Source organism: Mirounga leonina, unplaced genomic scaffold, assembly GCF_011800145.1.
Source record: "Mirounga leonina isolate KUSES-001 unplaced genomic scaffold, KU_Mleo_1.0 Mir_82, whole genome shotgun sequence".
Classification (NCBI taxonomy): domain Eukaryota; kingdom Metazoa; phylum Chordata; class Mammalia; order Carnivora; family Phocidae; genus Mirounga; species Mirounga leonina.
In genome coordinates this window covers 49,094,226-49,115,414 of record NW_023270825.1, presented here as the reverse complement: position 1 = coordinate 49,115,414, position 21,189 = coordinate 49,094,226, and the positions used below count along the sequence as shown (strand labels likewise).

Below are 21,189 nucleotides of genomic sequence, written 5' to 3'. Positions count from 1 at the left end.
AATAAATAAATAAATAAATAAATAAATAAATAAATAAATAAATAAATAAATAAAATACTTAGAATAAAATGTCTCATATATACCATTGTAATTTCTTCATGCTTTGTTGCTTGTGCAAATTGGTCCCTTTTTAAAAACAATATTCTTAATTTACATCTGATTTCCTTCTTCCTTAAACAATGTTTCTTTTATTAAAAAAAAGATTTTATTTATTTATTCATGAGAGACAGAGACAGAGAGAGAGGGGGAGGGAGAAGCAGGATCCCAAGGAGCAGGGAGCCCGATGTGGGGCTCGATCCCAGGACCCTGAGATCATGCCCTGAGTTGAAGGCAGACGCTTAGCCATGTGAGCCACCCAGGTGCCCTAAACAATGTTTCTTGAGATTTATCTGTTTTGTTAGACTTTTCAATGACTGTTTTGAATTTTTAATTCTAATTTCTTAAATTTGATGGTGCCTGAACCAGCTAGAGTAGTCTAGATTATACACATCAATTAGTATATTGTATCTTGGTAAAATATACGTAAAAAATTATTTGTCACTCATGTTGCATGTCAGTGTTGTCTGACATGGTATCTGCTCATATTTCTTTAGCAGTCAGGCTAAGGAAGGCTTTATCCTGACATGCATTTCTGCGGTCACTGCAGCGGTAGAAAAGGGATACAGCATTTCACAATACTGGCACTTAAAAATTCTGCCCAACCATGACACACTGACTTGTGACTCTTAAAATTAATTAGCCAAAAAATGTCAAATATACCTAAATTCAAGGAGAAAGAAAGTAAAATTCTATTATTGCCCAGGATGGGATAAAAACCAAACATATTTGATAAGCTGCTTTTAGTTTAATACTTTTTAGTGATTCTGTTTTGAAATATGCATTTTAAAATTAATTTATAGATATCATTTTAGAGATTTCCCATAGGTTTTGATTTATAGGGACACCTTGGCCATTCAGTTTCAAACATTACCATAATCATTTCTTCTTTGAACTTACAAAGACTTTTTTGTGTTTTATTAATTATTTTTGTGTTGTTTCAATTTTCAAACAAGTAAGAATTTCTTAGCTTTCCTTTTGTAATTGATTTCTAATTTTATCACTTTTTAAAAAGATTTTATTTATTTATTTAACAGAGAGAGAGTGTGTGTGCACAAGCAGGGGAGTGGAAGAGGGAGAAGCAGGCTTCCTGCTGAGCAGGGAGCCCAATGCAGGCCTTGACTCTGGGATCATGACCAGAGCCAAAGGCAGACACTTAACTGACTGAGCCACCCAGGCATCCCTAATTTTATCACATTTTGGTCATATACTATATTTTGTAGGATCATGGTTCTTTTTATTTGTAGATATTTGCTTTGTGGCCTACTACATGATCTGAATTTATATATATATTATGTGTACTAAAAATATGTGTCCACTTTTGCAGTGCAGAGTTCTAAGCTATTTATTAATTGTATTGTTAATTTACATTATCCTTACTGATAAGAATATTCTTAATAATGATTGTGTTATCATTTGTTTCATAAAGCTGAGTTAAAATTGATTACCTGATTTTGTGTACATCCATTTCTATCCATTTTACTTTTATATTTTTGTCATATTAATATGATCTATAGAATAATGATTATGGATTCTTAGTTAAAATCTCACTTTAGCATTAAACAATTTATGCTTAATTTTGATTTTTGTCTTAAAATATAATTCTCTTATTAATATTGCTATGTTGACTCTATCATTTTCTATTAGCAATAATCGCGCCCCGGAGAAACCTCATTGGCTACGATACTGCCACTGCGCAAAGCTGACTCTATCATTTTCTTGGCATGTTATTTTCTGTCTTTTTCAACTTTCTATGTTATTCAACCAAATCACTGTAATTTCACTGAAGGAAAATATTCTAGAAAAGCATGAATTATCAAAAGGTATATGTCTTTAGAACAGCACATGGAAGAGAATTTTTAATCCAACCTGAAAGTATCTATCTTCAGGGAAATTCAATCTATTTAACATATTTTGTGTATATTTATAAACATTGATGTATATTTAGTATTTTATCTGGTATTTCCCCATTGACCATGTAGTTTATTTGCATCTTCTTTTTATTTTTTATTTTTTATTTAAATTCAATTAATTGACATATAGTGTATTATTAGTTTCAGAGGTAGAGTTCAGTGATTCATCAGTTTTATATAACACCTAGTGCTCATTACATCACTTGCCCTCCTTAATGCCCATCACCCTGTAACCACATCTTCCCCTCCACAACCCTGAATTTGTTTCCTAGGGTTAAGAGTCTCTTATGCTTTGTCTCCCTCTCTGATTACATCTTTTTTTATTTTTCCTTCCCTTGCTCTATGCTGTTTTGTTTCTTAACTTCCCCATATGAGTGAAATTATATGATAATTGTCTTTCTCTGATTGACTTATTTCACTTATCATAATACCCTCTAGCTCTATCCACATCATTGCAAATGGAAATATATCATTTTCTTTTGATAACTTAGTAATATTCCATTGTATATAAATACCACATCTTCTTTATCCATTCATCTGTTTATGGACAACTGAGCTCTTTCAATGGTTTGGCTATTGTGGACATTGGGGTGCTGATGCCCCGTCGGATCACTATATTTTTGTCTATGGGGTATATAACTAGTTGCATCTTCTTTTTAAATCATTTATTGCATATATTGATTTTTCTTTTCCTCTTTCTTTACATATGTGCTACTTGGAAGTTACATACTCTATTTCTGTTATTTTAAAAGAAATTTTAGATATTTACCTGGCTTAAATATTTCTAAGATAAATCAATATGTACAAATTTCTTTTTTTCCCATTTTTTAAATTTTTATTTTATTATGTTATGTTAATCACCATACATTACATCATTAGTTTTTGATGTAGTGTTCCATGATTCATTGTTTGTGCATAACACCCAGTGCTCCATTCAGTATGTGCCCTCTTTAATACCCATCACCAGGCTAACCCATCCCCCCACCCCCTCCCCTCTAGAACCCTCAGTTTGTTTCTCAGAGTCCATAGTCTCTCATGTTTTGTGTCCCCCTCTGATTCCCCTCCTTCATTTTTCCTTTCCTGCTATCTTCTTCTTCTTCTTTTTTTTTTAAACATATATTATTTGTTTCAGAGGTACAGGTCTGTGATTCAACAGTCTTACACAATTCATGGTGCTCACCATAGCACATACCCTCCCCAATGTCTATCACCCAGCCACCCCATCCCTCCCACCCCCCACCACTCCAGCAACCATCAGTTTGTTTCCTGAGATTAAGAATTCCTCATATTAGTGAGGTCATATGATACATGTCTTTCTTTGATTGACTTATTTCACTCAGCATAATACCCTCCAGTTCCATCCACATCGTTGCAAATGGCAAGATTTCATTCCTTTTGATGGTTGCATAATATTCCATTGTACAAATTTCTTTTGTAATTCTTAAAACTCTCTTAATTTGCTAAATATTTTGTTTATGTCTTGTTTTTAAACCTCTCCCTGTAACTAATTGTTTTATTTATTTAAGTATTTATAGATTTATATGGTCATTCTTGATCCTTCCATCTCACTCTTCACTTTTTACTAAAGTTTGTTCTTTGGTAGATCTTTTAGTGAAGGTATGTTTGTAGGAAATTGTATTTTGTTTATGTTTTGTTTCATAGTATTTGTATTTCAAAATAATTTTTGAATGGTAGCTTAGTTGGGGTATAGAATTATTCCTGGGTGGACTAATACATGCCTTTAGAGTTTCTGTGATATTAATCTGTTGTCTATAGGCATTCATTATTGTTTATGAGAGCTTTATTTTCAGACTAATTTTTGTACATTTTATGCTGCCTTTCTCTTGTGTAGCTTTTAAGAATGTTCTGTATATTTTATGATCCATAGATTCAAAATAGTGTATGCAGGTCCAGATTTGTTTTTCTCTTGCTCAGAATCTTTTCTGTTGTTTTTATCTGAAGACTCAGGAATTTTTGTTTTCAGTTCTGAAAATTTTATAACAAATTCCTCTTCAAACAGAACTTCTCTTCCTTTTATTCCATTATATACTGCCAAAATTACAATTAGAGTTTCTATTATTCTCATGTTACTCCAGTGTTCTTAAAAGTTATTTAGTATTCTATATTTATTTGTTCCTTCTCTGTTCTTGGTTATTTATTCTAATTTGTCAATTATGCTATCAATTCTCCCTTCAGATATGTCCAATATTTTGTTTAAAATGTTTATTGACTTTTTAATTTTGACATACTTCTAAAATGTCAGTTGCTACTTATTTGTTTATTTATCTGTTTTTGTTTTTGTTTTTTTAATTTTTCCTTTCACATATTTTCTTTGCTGATTCCCCAGACTGGAGGGAACTATTCTCAGTTCCTTGTCTCACTGGTAGATGGGCCCACAGGTGGTAGTCTAGATTGTGTAGGGAGCTCTATTCTAGCTTTGGCTGCCTTTGTAGTGACATTAAACTCTGTCAACCCTGTGGCCAAATTCCTCTGGAAATACCATTAAAGATTAAGTCCCTTGGAACCATTTTCAGACTTTAGTTATCTTTGTCATTTATTGCATCTAGGACTTTCTCTTTCTTTATTGTTTGGTTGGTAATATTTACCATTTTTTTAACATTCTAAATTTCTTTGTTTGATGGGAGAAGCATCTGTTCTCAATATCCATTTAAGTTTACCTTATTTAAATTCAGCATATACAATACAAATATCCATATTCTTGTATATAACCTAATTATTTCTTCCTCTCATTTGTGGACTTAAGTACCACCTCTAGCTAGATTTAAAATCTACAACTATGGGCAGCTGGTATTTCTTCTTAATAGAGGATTCATTTATTTTCTAAAACCCTTCTTGAACACTGTGCTAAAGGATGGGTATGCGACAAAGATTAAAAAAAACAAAACACCCCAGTTTTTGAGCATACACTCTGCACTGCTCTCCAACTTAGTAACTTAACTTACATTATCTCCAGTTCTTACAACAATGCTTTAGTGTAGTTATTATCACTCCCAGTTGAGAGGTGGGAAAAGAGGTGAATGATTAGCTTGTGGCTATATAGTTAGCAAATAACAGAGCTTGGATCCAAAGTGTTCATGTTTTTATACAATACTGCTTCCTCTTTTTTTTTTTTTTAAGATTTTATTTATTTATCTGAGAGAGAGAGAATGAGAGCACATGAGAGGGGGGAGGGTCAGAGGGAGAAGCAGACTCCCTGCTGAGCAGGGAGCCCGATGCGGGACTCGATCCAGGGACTCCAGGATCATGACCTGAGCCGAAGGCAGTCGCTTAACCAACTGAGCCACCGAGGCGCCCAATACTGCTTCCTCTTATCACTTCTCCGCATCCCACTTTCTCAGAGTTCATAGGCTTCAGTATGTTTTTACATAAATTTGAACACTATAATGACTTAATATCTAATGTTTCTATAAAATGAGATACATAGGGGCGCCTGGGTGGCTCAGATGGTTAAGTGTCTGCCTTCAGCTCAGAGCATGATCTCAGGGTCCTGGGATCGAGCCCCATATCGGGCTCCTGGCTCAGCGAGGAGTCTGCTTCTCCCTCTCCCTCCGCCTCTCTCCCTGCTCATATTCCCTCTCTCTCTCTCTCTGTCACATGAATAAAAAAAAAAAATTAAAAAAAAAGAGATACATAAATATTTTAATTTAATCTATTGCTTGTATTCTGGGTTTTACCAGGAGCAGCTATTACTCCAATATGTGGTCTTTATTTAAAAATGTTTATGATGTTACCTTTTGTCTCTGGGTCACTAAAATATGTTCCTCTTTTTTCTTCTAAGTTTGTATTTTTACCTTTCACATTCAGATGTTTAATATATATAAAGTCTACCTTTCTAAATGGTGATAGGTATTCAGATTTGTTTTCTCCTCATGCAATATAATCAATTTCCCCCAAATTATGCAATAAACATTCTTTCTTTTTTTAGTCCATTGGTAATTTTTATCAATTTAGGTTCCATGTATATGGGATTCTTTTTTTTAATTTTATCTTATTATGTTATGTTAGTCGCCATACAATACATCATTAGTTTTTGATGTGGTGATCCACAATTCATTGTTTTCGTATAACACCCAGTGCTCCATGCAGGACGTGCCCTCCTTAATACCCATCACTGGGCTAATCCATCCCCCCACCCACCTCCCCTCTAAAACCCTCAGTTTGTTTCTCAGAGTCCACAGTATCTCATGGTTCACCTCTCTCTCCGATTCCCCCGCCTTCATTTCTCCCTTCCTTCTCCTAATGTCCTCCATGCTATTCTTTATGTTCCACAAATAAGTGAAACCATATGATAATTGACTTTCTCTCCTTGACTTATTTCAGTTATCATAACCTCCTCCAGTCCCATCCATGTTGATGTAAAAGTTGGGTATTCATCCTTTCTGATGGCTGAGTAATATCCCACTGTATATATATATGGACCACATCTTCTTTATCCATTCATCTGTTGAAGGGCATCTCAGCTCTTTCCACAGTTTGGCTATTGCGGACATTGCTGCTATGAACATTGGGGTGCATATGGCCCTTCTTTTCACTACATCTGTGTCTTTGGGGTAAATACCCAGTAGTGCAATTACTGGGTCATAAGGTAGCTCTATTTTTAATTTTTTGAGGCACCTCCACACTGTTTTCCAAAGTGGCTGTACCAACTTGCATTCCCACCAACAGTGTAAGAGGGTTCCCCTTTCTCCACAACCTCTCCAACATTGTTGTTTCTTTCCCTATCCATTTTTGCCATTCTAACTGGTGTAAGGTGGTATCTCAAAGTGGTTTTAATTTGAATTTCCCTGATGGCTAATGATGATGAACACTTTTTCATGTGTCTGTTAGCCATTTATATGTATTCTTCAGAGAATTGTCTGTTCATGTCTTCTGCCCATTTTTTGACTTGATTATTTGTTTTTTGGGTATTGAGTTTGAGAAGTTCTTTATAGATCTTGGATACCAGACCTTTATCTGTAGTGTCAATTGCAAATATCTTCTCCCATTCTGTTGGGAGAATGTTTTGTTGACTGTTTCCTTTGCTGTGCAGAGCCTTTTATCTTGATGAAGTCCCAAAAGTTCATTTTTGCTTTTGTTTCACCAGCTTTTGGAGACGTATCTTGAAAGAAGTTGCTGTGGCCGATGTCAAAGCGGTTATTGCCTATGTTTTCCTCTAGGATTTTGATGGATTCCTGTCTCACATTGAGGTCTTTCATCCATTTTGAGTTTATCTTTGTGTATAGTGTTAGAGAATGGTCGAGTTTCATTCTTCTGTATAAAGCTCTCCAATTTTCCCAGCACCATTTATTGAAGACACTGTCTTTTTTCCATTGCATGTTTTTTCCTGCTTTGTTGAAGATTATTTGACCATAGACTTGAGGGTCCATTTCTGGGCTCTCTATTCTGTTCCATTCATCTATATGTCTGTTTTGTGCCAGTACCATGCTGTCTTGGTGATCATAGCTTGAAATCAGGCACCGTGATGCCCCCAGCTTTGTTTTTCTTTTTCAACATCTCCTTGGCGATTTGGGGTCTTTTCTGATTCCATACAAATTTTAGGATTGTTTGTTCCAGCACTTTGAAAAATGTCATTTGAATTTTGATCGGGATGGCATTGAAGGTATAGATTGCTCTGGGTAGCATAGACATTTTAACAATGTTTATTCTTCTGATCCATTAGCATGGAATGTTTTTCCATCTTTTTGTGTCTTCTTCAATTTCTTTCATGAGTGTTCTGTAGTTCCTAGAGTATAGATCCTTTACCTCTTTAGTTAGGTTTATTCCGAGGTATCTTATGGTTTTTGGTGCTATTGTAAATGGAATCGTTTCTCTAATTTCTCTTTCTACAGTTGCATTGTTAGTGTATAAGAAAGCAACTGATTTCTGTGCTTTGATTTTGTATCCTGCCACATTACTGAATTGCTGTATGAGTTCTAGTAATTTGAGGGTGGAGTCTTTTGGATTTTCCACATAAAATATCATGTCACCTGCAAAGAGAGAGAATTTGACTTCTTCTTTGCCAATTTGAATACCTTTTCTTTCTTTTTTTTTTTTTTTTTTTGTCTGATTGCTGTTGCCAGGACTTCTAGTACTATGTTGAACAATAGTGGTGAGAGTGGGCATCCTTGACATGTTCCCGATCCATGTATATGGGATTCTATCTGTGTTGACTATTGTATTGCATTGGTCTAATTTTTTTTTTGATTAATGTATGTTGTTTGTTTGCTTAACTAAGATCCTGGAAACCCAAGTTCTCTTTCCTCAGATCCTTTATCAGTCTATCTGTCCATCTATCTATCTATCATCTATCTATCTATCATCATCTATTAAAGATTTTATTTATTTTATTTGAGAGAAAGGGAGAGAGAGAGCAGAGGAGGAGAGTGAGAGCGAGAAGCAGACTCTCTGCCAAGGAGGGAGTCCAATGCAGGGCTCAATCCCAGGACCCTGGGATCATGACCTGAGCAGAATGCAGATGCTTACTTGACTGAGCCACCCAGGCACCATTCTCAGATCCTCATTTTAAATCTTACTTAGCTTTTTGTGGAACTTCATTCTCCACACATTCTTTTAGAATAAATTTCCCAAACTGTTCAAAAGATCAGTGCATTTTTTAATAAGAATGCTTGAATTTATTAATAAAATGGAAGAAAACTGACATATTTATATTATGATGCCATCCCATGTGAGGGCATAGATTACCCCTTAATTTACCCAGATTTTCTTGTATGTCCCTTAGAAAACTTTCAGTTTTTTCCACAGTCTTCTATTTCTGTATTATTTTTCCTTGATACATCTTTAGTTTTATTCTCTTTCACATTTTATAGTTGTTTATTTAGAACAACAGAAAACTACTGAGTTTTGTGGATGAATTTTTATATACAGCAAGAATGGAAACTCAAATTTACCAGAGTTCAGTAAACATACTCCAAGTGAACAACAGCTCTGAATCTTGTTAGCCTGCCTGGGTTACCACATTCCCTTTATTTTCATCCTCTTGGGAATGGTTCTCTTATCTGCTTAGTGATATAACTAAGTAATTATTTTTATACTTTATTTTTCTCTATTTTTAGTTGCTTTCAGTCATGCTTTTCAGAATGCTTAATTTGCCATATTGCCTGAAATTAAAGTTCAGGAAGTTTCTTTAAGTTTTGTTAAATTCTGTTTTGTTTTGTTTTCTATTTCATAAGTTTCTTCTCCTTTTAAAATATTATTTCCTTCTTTTTTATATTCTTTCATTCCAGATTTCTGAATTAAATACAACCTCCTTTATATCTAAGCTTTCTTTTTTTAATAAATGTACTAAAATTTGAAATTTATATCTCTCAATTTACCACAATTCTCAATTTTAATGCATAGTATTTTATCTGTACTTTATTTTAAAATATTCAAAATATTTGTTTCACCTATAATTTTATTTTTTTCTACTTCACAATATAAATGCATTGTGTTTGAGATTCTATCCTCTATTATATTAATTCTTTAGAATTTTAAATTTTCTTTGTTCTAATAAGCAATTAATTAATGGAAATGATCACTTGTGATAATTTTGGGGAAAAAATGATTCTATATTTTAATTGTATACTTGTACTGGTCACTGTCTCAGTATAGGAATTCAGTATTAACGATAATGACTAATCCTAAAAGGAGATTATATCCTAGTGAGAGAGAGATAAGAAGGTGGTAAACAAATAACTAAAATCAAAGTATACATGCATTTAAGAAAAGGAAGCATGATAAAGAAGATAGCCATTGAGTGTATTCATATATTCAAGGAAGAATATTGTGTTAAGTTAAAAAATCTTCCAGTTTTGAAGATTTTACAAGTTTTCCCTTGTTTTTTGTTTGTGTGGTTTTTTTTTGTTTGTTTGTTTGAGAGAGAGACAGATATAAGGAGAGAGAGCAGAGCAGGAAGGAAGGGCAGAGAGAGAAGCAGGCTCCCCGCTGAGCAGGGAGCCTGATGCAGGGCTCAATCCCAGCACCCTGGTATCAAGACCTGAGCTGAAGGCGGATACTTTATCAATTGAGCCACCCAGGCATCCCTCCTTGTTTTTTTATTATAATTTTGTACTAATATATTTGAGGCAATAAATTTGCTAGGTTCATGTGTGTTTATTTATATCATATACTCTTGGTAGACTAATCTGTTTAATATTATGTGATCCTATAAATGATTTTTGCAACATATTTGTCTGATGTTAATATTTACTTAGTTAAGTATTTGCCTGGTATGACAATTTTATTCTTTTTCTCCAACGTTTTTTTTATTTTATGTTCAGTGTATATCTGTTGTGTTTTGATTTTTGAAACTTAACTGCATTAGCTTTGCCTGAAAAGTAAGTTTAATTCCTCTATACTTACTGGGTTACTTACTTCTGGAATGTTTTTTGCAATTTATCATTATAAGGTTTTCCTTGAAAATCTATTTTTCCCCCATTTTTCCTTGGGATCGATAATTTTTTTTAAATTATTTTTCTATCATCCCGCTACTGCAATTGTGATTAAAATAATATGTTTATATTATCTTAACAATTGCTTTGACTTTTTTTTTAACTTTAAATTCAAGTTAGTTAACATATAGTGTAGTATTGCTTTTAGGAATAGAATTTAGTGATTCACCACTTACATATTAACACCCAGTGTTCATCCCAACAAGTGCCCTCCTTAATGCTTATGACCCATTTAGCACAGCCCCACCAGCACCTGTTTGTTCTTATAGTTAAGAGTCTCTTATGGTTTGCCTCCTTCTCTGTTTTTATCTTATTTTATTTTTCCTTCCCTTCCCCTATGTTCATCTGTTTTGCTTCTTAAATTCTGCATCTGAGTGAAATCATATGATATTTGTCTTTCTCTGACTTAGTTCTTGTAGCATAATACACTCTAGTTCCATCCACATTGTTGCAAATGGCAAGATTTCATGTATTCTGAAGGCTCATATTGCATCATATATATATAATATATATGTATATATATAATATATATGTATATATATAATATATATGTATATGTACATATACACACCATATATTCTTTATCTATTCATCAGTTGATGGACATTTGGGCTCTTTCCATAGTTTGGCTATTGTTGATAATGCTGCTATAAACATTGGCATGCATGCGTCCCTTCAAATCTGTATTTTTGTATCCTGTAGGTAAATACCTAGTACTGCAATTCCTGGATTGTAGGGTAGTTTTATTTGTAGCATTTTGAGGAACCTCCATGCTGTTTTCCAGAGTGGCTGCGCCAGTTTGCATTCCCACCAACAGGGTAAGAGCGTTCTTCTTTCTCGTATCCTCACCCACATCTGTTATTTCCTGAAATGTTAATTTTAGCCATTCTGACAGTTGTGAGGTGGTATCTCATTGTGGTTTTGATTTGTATTTCCCTGATGATGAGTGATGTTGAGCATTTTTTCATGGTCTGCTTGCCATTTTCATGTCTTCTTTGGGCAAATGTCTGTTCATGTCTTCTGCCCATTTCTTAACTGGATTATTTGTCTTTTGGGTGTTGAATTTGATGAGTTCTTTATAGATTCTGGATGCTAGTCCTTTATCCAATATGTCATTTGCAAATATCTTCTCCCATTCCCACTGGTTGCCTTTTAGTTTAGTTGATTGTTTCCTTTGCTGTGCAGAAGTTTTTATCTTGATGAGGTCCAATAGTTCATTTTTGCTTTTTTAGAGATGTATCTAGTAAGAAGTTGCTGCAGCCAAGGTCAAAGAGGTTGGTGCCTGTGTTCTCCTCTGGAATTTTGAAGGTTTCCTGTCACACATGTAGGTCTTTCATCCATTTTGAATTTATGTTTGTTTATGGTGTAAGAAAGTGGTCCAGTTTCATTTTTCTGCATGTCATTCTCTAGTTTTCCCAACAACATTTGTTGAAGAGACAGTCTTTTTTCCATTGAATATTCTTTCCTGCTTTATCGAAGATTAGTTGACCATAGAGTTGAGGGTCCATTTATGGGTTCTCTATTCTGTTCCATTGACCTATGTGTCTGTTTTTGTGCCAGTACCATACTGTTATGATGATTACAGCTTTGTAATACAGCTTGAAGTCTGGGATTGTGATACCTCCCGCTTTGATTTTCTTTTTCAACATTACTTTGGCCATTTGGGTTCTTTTCTGGTTCCATATGAATATTAGGATTGTTTGTTCTACTTCTGAGAAAAATGCTAGTGTTATTTTAATCAGGATTGCTTTTGGGTAGTATAGACATTTTAATGGTATTTGTTCTTTCAATCCATGAGCATGGAATGTTTTTCCATTTCAGTGTGTTCTTCAATTTCTTTCATAAGTGTTCTATAGTTTTCAGCTTACAGATCTTTTACCTCTTTGGTTAGGTTTTTTTCAGGTATCTTATGGTTTTTGGTGCAATTGTAAATGGGATTGCTTGCTTGATTTCTCTTTCTGCTGCTTCATTATTGTTGTATAGAAATGCAACAGATCTCTGTATGTTGATTTTATATCCTGTGACTTTGTGAATTCATGTATCACTTCTAGCAATTTTTTGGTGGAGACTTCCGGGTTTTCTGCATAGCATATCATGGCATCTACAAGGAGTGAAAGTTTGCCTTCTTCCTTGTCAACTTGGATGTCTTTTACTTCTCTTTGTTGTCTTACTGTTGGGCTCAGGGGGGCAAGGTTTGGTGTAAGAAGCTCCAGCCTCCACTGAGGACGCTGTTTTGCTCACTGAAGTCTGACTGTGCTGGAGGGCAGGAGGAGGAGGGGTTGGAAGATGGCATCACCCTGCCTTCTTGGCCCCCTGGGAGGGTGACTCATGGCCACTATTGTTCAGCAGGCCCTCACAGAAAAGTGAACAATCTCTCCTCCTGTATCCCATGCTCTTGTCAGATCCCTGACCTCAACCTGTCTGTGCCAGGGCTGTTGGCATGACTGGTGCCATAGTTCTCCTGTTTTATCTCTGGCTAGCTACTGGGATTAAAAACTCCAAATCTTGAAGGACACAGCAGGGCATGGACCTGCTCCCCTCCCCGAGAGGAGAGCTTAACAGTGCTGTCCCCAGCTCTGTTATGTCCCAGAAAAGCAGTGGCATGGCTGCATAGTGCCTGGACTCTATGGTGGAGCACAGCGAAAAGCTGCCACCAAGTTACCTGTCCTCTGCGTGCACCTCTGTCCTCTGCTGTTGAACAGTTGCTCGGTGGAGCCCAGCAGTCCGTTTGTCCTTGAAGATGCAATATACCTTCTTCCAAATGTACTCCAGAAGGGGAGCATTCTCTCCCAGCGCAACCCAGGGGATCCCCACACCACAGCATCTTGCCTGAACACTGCCTGGTGCCTCTCCTGCTCTCTCACTCTCTCCTCTCTCTGACTTCTCATTGTGAAAAGGGCTTCTTCCCCTCTGCAGCACCAAGGCTGATGTATCCCAAGCTTGCATCTGCCACATTCTCTCTCTCCAATTGTGTAGATTGTTTTCTTAGCCCTCAGATCAATTTCCTTGTTCAAAATTATTTGATGTAGATGTAGCTAGATGTAGTAGAAAGGCAAGCTCAGGGTCCCCCTACTGCCATCTTAACATCTTCCCTGCTTTTACATTTTTAATACATATTTTAATAAAGTCTAAATTCAATTAAAAATTTTCTCATAAATCAGAATGTTTTATAAATCACCAACCTTTTCTTCTTACATTATTTTTATCTAGTATTTTAGGCTCAACTAATTTTTAATACATCCTCACATTTGAATTTATGAAAATGACAATTGATTGGCCAATTTTTCTGTTATTTTGCTCACTGTGGCTTTTTGCTAGTACTTCTTTCTTTATTTGATTTCCTGCTTACCGAAGTTTATCTTTCTGTGTTTCTTTCAGTGAGTATTTATGAATACTAAACTTGCAGTCTTTCAATGTCTTCAAATACTTTTTTGCCCTCAGTCTTGAAGAATGGCTTTCTTTGATCTGGGATTCTTCAGTAATAGTTATTTTCCATCAGGATCTTGAAGTTATAAGCCCATTTTTATCTGGCCTCAAGTTTTGCTATTTGGAAGTTTACTATGGAAAATGGCAAATCAGCATGGGCTTTTGGGTTCTTTTCCCAACCTTAAATCTAGGAGAATTCTTTGAAGAAAAAGGAATTTGTTAGTTCTATTTATGTCTGTATGGGTCTGTGTAGGAATGGGAGTGGATGTTGCAGATGAAGTGAAAAACTGCAATATATCATGAATGTGGAATAGGCTGTGGATAGTAGTCCACATTTTCCTTAGGAAATAATTCCTTGCTCCACTTCATGCTAAACAGAAGACTCAGCCTAGTATCAGCTAGAAGCAGTAGTGGTGGTGATGATAAGGACAAGGAGAGGTAGAGGTAATGCCTTGCATGGCTGGCAAGCAAGCCCTTACTCTCCAGCTATGCTGAATCCTAGGAACTAGGCAAACCCTGGAATAATGCATTGCCCTGACTGGCAGGATGGAAATACTCACTGAAAGGCAAGTACTGGGTAAGGAAGTAATTATTCCCAGGTTGCCACATTAGAATTTTTTTTATCTTTAATTGTGATCCTCTGCTCCCTAAATTCACTTTGATAAGCACAAACTGCACTTTCCTGTGCTTTCCTGTCTTCCTTCTAGTACACATTGAAAGGCAACTCAGCAGGTAATTCCATGTGAAAGTCCGCTTTTTGTTCATATCAAAAACTGTTTATTGAAAATATACTGTAGGGACACTTGAGTGTCTCAGTCAGTTAAGCAACTACTTTTGGCTCAGGTCATTATCCCAGGGTCCTGGAATCAAGTCCTGCATTGGGCTCCCTGCTCAGCAGGAAATCTGCTTCTCCCTCTATCTGCTATTCCCCCCCTGCTTGTGCTCTGTCTGTCTCTCTCTTTTTCTGTCTCTCTCTCTGACAAATAAATTTTAAAAATCTTAAAAAAAAAAAAAGAAAATATACTGTGGGCTAGATACTCTTTTCAGGTGCATGGAACACATTAGTGAATGGAACATCAAAGGTTTATGTCCTACTAGAGCTTCTACATTAGAAAGGAGGAATAAAGTAAGCAGTATATATATATATATATAATTAGGTAAATAATATAGTTTGCGAGAAGATGAAAGAAGAAAAAAATAGAACAAAGTAAAAATAGAATTCCAGGAAATATTATTTATTTATTCCAGTAAATAAAAAGAGGGAAGCAGATATTAACAGCAATCCAAGCACAAGAAGACAATAGAATAATGTTGCAAAGTCTATTAAAATTTTGAATTATTCATCAAGTTAAAAGTTTATATAAACTTAAGGATAAATAAAATCTTAATACTGAATAAGCTTTATTGAAGATCTCTTGGGAGATGTACTTTAGCCAGAAAGGAAACTTATGAATCGAATTGTGTTCTCCTCCCCAAAATTCATGTGTTAAAGCCCTAATCCCCGAAGTGGTTGTATTTGGAAATCAAGGCTTTAGGGAGATAATTAGAGTTAAATGAAGCCACAAGGGTTGGGTCCTAATCTAAAAGGACTCATGCCCTTATAAGAAGAGAAACAGACACCAGATATTGTATACATGCACACAGAAAAGAGGTTATGTTAGAACACAGCAAGAAGGCGGTAATCTACTAGCTAGTAAGAGAAGCCATACTGGAAATCAACCCTGGTGATGTCTTCATTTCACACTCTTCTAGCCTCCAGAACTGTGAGAAAATAAATTTCTGTTATTTAAGTCACCTCTCTGTGGTATTTTGTTATGGTAGACCTAGTACACTAATACAGAAATGCACCCAGAAGGAAGTACATATGGGAGATAATTTTGAGTGAATAGTCTTGTTAAATTTATTGTTATTTTAAATGCACAGTGATTGAAACATTAAATATATATCAACCAACAAGAATGGCTAAAATAAAAGAGATGGAAACCACCAAAGGTTGGCAAGAATTTGACATAACTGAAATGCTCATATAAGTCTTCAAGATAATTATTAGTACCACATTGGAAAACTGTCAGAATCTACTGAAGCTGAGTATGTACATATGTTCAGATTCAGCAATTCATACCTAGTTACATTCCTAGAAAAATGAGTGTATATTCACCAAAGACATGTGCAAGAATGCCCATTGAGGCTTTATTCATAATAGCTATAAACTGGGAAAAAATAAACCAAATGTCCTTTAATATTAGAATGGATAAATAACTATAGTAAATTAACATAATAGAATTGTATGTATCAATGAGAATGATTTGTCAACAATTACATGCAGTAGAATGGATGAATCTCACAATTTTGAACCAAAGAAATCAGACACAGAAGTACATATACCCTATGATTCACATTCATATAAAAATTAAAAACAAGCAAACTAAATAAATTTTTAGAAGTTAGGAAAGTGATGCAAACAGTTGCAGTTACTGGATGAAAATCTAGGATATGGCTTTGGGAGCTGGTAATGCTGTTTCTTGATGAAAACTTGTTATACAAGTTTATTGTGAAATTCATTAATCACTTATATATAAACCCTTCTGTAGGTATATTATATTGAGTAAAGTGTTTAAAAATATCAATATAATCTAAAACAAAAAGTCTACATTGTCAGAGGGTGAGAGAAATGCATGGATATTAATGAACTAAAGACTGATAGTTAAAAGTAAACAAAATATATGTTTTATGAATTAAGGGTAATCAATACATGAATAAAAATAGAAGTCATTTTTTAAAAAATATCACAAGGATTTTCTATTTTTCTAATAGAATTTATAGATGAAGAAAGAGAAGAAAAAAAATTTCTTTATATTTTGACCTTGTATCCTCCAATATAGTTAAATTAACATTAAGTCTTATAGTTAAAAAATTGTTTTGGTTGATTACTTAAGGTTTTTTTGTTTGTTTGTTTGTTTGTTTGTTTACAGAGACAAATATGTCACCTTCAAATAGACATAGCTGAACAGTTTATCCTTTTATATTTATCCTATTTGTTTTGTTTTACTTCATGAGCTGGAATCTCTAAAACTATTTTGATTGAGGTAGCAAAAATATACTTTTTTTACTTATCCTCAATATTAGGGGAAAGTCATTTAGTCATTAACTATATATTTTTTACAGATATCCTCTATTAGTTGAGGAAATTTTCTTTCATTCTTGATTTGGTGAGTTTTTTTAAAATCACAAATTTTCTTTTTACTTTATTAATATATTGCATAACATTGATGAATTTTCAAATGTTAAACTCAACTTGCATTCATAGGATAAATCCTATTTGGTCATGATGTATTAGTGTTCTTGTATTACCACATTGCTATTTTTTGTTGAACATATTTCCATCTGTATCATGAAGAATATTTGGCTATATTTTTCCTTCAATAATGTGTGTGAAATCTATGGTATCAGGATCATGCTGATCTCATAAAATTAAGTGGCAATATATACAAATGTATACAAATATTAAATCACTATGTTACACACTTGAAACTAATATAATATTGTGTGTAAATTATACCTCAATTAAAAAAATTAAGTGGAAAGTACTCACTTCACTTCTAATTTCTTTAAGAGTAAGTATAATAGTATAATATCTAGTTGATTGATTCATGAGTTAATATTGTAGTTAATCAATATTTAGGGATTTCTAAATACCTTATTTTCATTGATTTCTAATTTGACTTCATTACATGCAGAGAACTGAATTTTTTATGGGCATGGTAGTCTATTTTGGTGAATGTTCCATATGTATTTGAGAGGATGTGTATTTTCAATCATTGACTTAGGTGTAATATTGTCTAAATATCATCAGAGGTTAGATAGTGGTGTTGTTCAGATTTTTATTATAGTTAATAATTATTTTTGTCCCTTTGTTCACTATGAGAAAAGGCAGTTAAAATTACTGTTAAAAGTAAGTTAAAATTTCTCCCTATGTTTTAAAATGTCTATTCTTCCTTCATATCTATTAATTTGTGCCTTATGAATTTTGAAACTCTGTTATTAGGGACATACATATTAAAGATGGTAATACCTTTATAATGATTTACTTCATTTGCCATTGCTCTTGTAATGCTTCTTGTCTTGAAATCTACTTTTTCTGATACTAATATAACCATACCAGGACTCTTATGTGCACTATTTGTCTAGTGTATTTTTCATCCTTTTATTTTCAACCTGTTGAAACTTTATATTAATCTTTTTCTTCTATGTATATTTTCAATTGCAATTTATAGCGTTATTTTTTGTTTAAATTGTATTCTTATAAGTATATTCTGAGAAGAAAAACATTAATATTGGTTTTTTTATATTTAAAATTACCATTACTCATCATTTCTTCTTGAAGAACCTGGTTTCCATCTTATTACATATTTTTTGACCTAAAGAATCCCCTTTAGTATTATTGTAGGCCTACTGGTGATAGATTACCTCAACTTTTGATTAACTAAAAATACCTCTTTTCAGGCTTCTACAATCTCTAAGTTGTTTTCACTAGATTTGGGAAATTTTCAACCATTATTTCTCCAAATATTTTCTGCAGTATTATCTCTTCTTCTTTCAGATCTTAAATTTTATGCATGCTAGACTATTGGACATTATTCTACATGCCCATTAGTTTCTATTCTTTTTTTCTTCAGTCTGTGTTTTCTGTTTTTCACAGGGGAAAATTTCTAGTGATCTTTTCTCAATATCATTGTCTTTCTATGCTATCTGCAATTGGATGTGAAGGTCATCTAGGATATTTTAAAATTTCATTATTATAGTTTTCATTTCTGGAAATTCCATTTTTTAAGTTTTCATTTATTATGTGAAAGTCCCTATTTGTTCATTCATTATACTCATATTTTATTTTAATCATTGAAAAAATGTTTTTTGTGGACACTGCTGCTATGAACATTGGGGTACATGTGCCCTTTCTTTTCACTATATCTGCATCTTTGGGGTAAATACCTAGTAGTGATGTCCTTCAACAGATGAATAGATAAAGAAGATGTGGTTCATGTATACAATGGAATATTACTCAGCCATCAGAAAGGATGAATACCCTCCATTTGCATCAACATGCATGGAACTGGAGGGTATTATGCTAAGTGAAATAAGTCAAGGAGAGAAAGACAATTATCATATGGTTTCATTTATATGTGGAACATAGGAATAGCATGGAGGACCATCGGGGAAGGGAGGGAAAACTGAATGGAAAGAAATCAGAGAAGGAGACAAACCATGAGAGACTCTGGACTCCAGGAAACTGAGGGTTACAGTAGGGAGGGGAGTGGGGGATGGGGTAGCCAGGTGATGTGTATTAAGGAAGGCATGTGTTGTGATGAGCAATGAGCACTGGGTGTTATGCACAACTAATGAATAGTTGAACACTACGTCAAAAACAAATGGTGTACTATATGTTGGCTAACAGAACATAATAAAAAAATAAAAAAGAAAAAAAATGTTTTTTAATTCTTAATCATGCTTATAATACTGTTTTATTTTATGCCTGTGTCTGCAAAATCTAATACCTGCATCATTTCAGGATGATTTTGATTGGCTGCATTTTCTCTTGACCATTCTTTATTGCATTTATGGCAAATGGCAACTCCAAGGACTTTCTGAAGTATGCTATATCCACAGTTCCTATAACAGTATCTTATGCAGCCCTTCAGTAAATAGCTGTTGAAATGAACAAATAGATAAATATGTGCATAATTTTGAAGATATGAGTTTGTAGATATTTTTCATTGTAGGGTGGAATATAGTTCCTGTTTAGTACCATAAAGTTCTTAGAAGGGAGAAACCTGTAGAAATCCAGGCAAGTCTCATAACAATCAGTTAGACAAACAAGAGGAATAAATCCACACTTTATATATAGATGTCTATCTATTTTGTTTATTTTTGCTCAAATTCCTACTAAAAATTCAGGAAAAGGAAGAGAATCATCATGCATTCCTCTTTGTCTGAATAAAGCACTAGATTATGTTTGATGTTTAGCCTGTGTGTGTGCATGTAATATACTAACATTGTTAAATAAAGCCAATAATTTTTATTTACTTTTAAGTATAAAAGCTTTATTTAATAATGTCCCACTCTACCAGCCAAACAGATGGCCAAGGCACTCTTTATTCCAGCTTGTTCTTTGTTGTTTTGGCACTCAACGTCTCAGAACATTATTTATCCTCCTAAGAATAAATAGAAGCTACTCTTCCCTTTCTCATTCTTTATCAGCAAACTCCATGCTCATTATATCTTTTCTCCTCCCTTTAGAATAGAAGCAAATGTTGGTATTTTGGCTTTTTCATCTCTTTCTATGTAGCCCTACCATTTGTTTCAGGAAAATCATGCAAGCTTCTTTCTGTTCAGAAGACATGATGTGCCATAACACAGCTTTAATATCCATTAATCAAAAATGACCCCTCATTATTAGAAATACACAGTAAATATATCTACTCATATTTTATTGCCTATCCCATAAGCAATTTTATATTGTCAATTAGTTAATCTTTTGAAATTGTGCCAAAGGAAATGTCCAATGTGAACATAATGAGAATTAAGTAATATTCTCTTTTTTGTTACCAATTTAAATAATAAAAGTTTACATTAAAGATAGAAGTTTATTTCTTAGTTTTACTGAAAAGAAAATGCCAGAATCTACAACTACTTGGAATTGCATCAACTAGTTTACATAATACTTGTTATTTTGTATTCAGATTACTGACATTCTTTCTATAGTTTTCCCTTTAGTGGTCTCCATTTAGGGTAGAACAAATATTAAGAATGTGCTTTCATTTATGAAAATAGTATGATGGATGCATTTTTAGTCAAAACTGATAGTTAACTTTATACAATAATGGTGAACAAGTGTTTCTAATGAGCCACCAACAATGTCTTCTGACTACAATTTAAAAAAAAAAAAAACAGTTTAAAAGCATGCTTAGTAAAAATTTGCAGTAACGATGCAAACAGGTCTATTCAGGGATCAATATTTTGATTGCTATTCTGAGGCACCCTGTTCTATGCCTACAATATTTGGCTAAATATCTATTATATAGAAAGCTTGCAGAGCCCCTGGGTGGCTCAGTCAGTTAAGCCTCTGCCTTTGGCTCAGGTCATGATCTTGGGGTCCTGGGATCAAGCCCCATGTAGGGTTCTCTGCTCAGCAAGGAGTCTGCTTCTCCCTCTCCCTTTGTCCCTCCCTCCCCCAATCATGCTCTCAAATCTTTATAAATAAAATAAATAAATAAATAAATAAATAAATAAATAAATAAATAAATAAA

At 34.0% G+C, this 21,189-nt stretch overlaps 1 pseudogene; it reads right to left on the bottom strand.

Moving 5' to 3' along the window:
• Window positions 1–1,670: 1,670 nt before the first annotated feature.
• Window positions 1,671–1,800, bottom strand: LOC118002773 (annotated as a pseudogene).
• Between the last annotated feature and the right edge of the window lie 19,389 nt (window positions 1,801–21,189).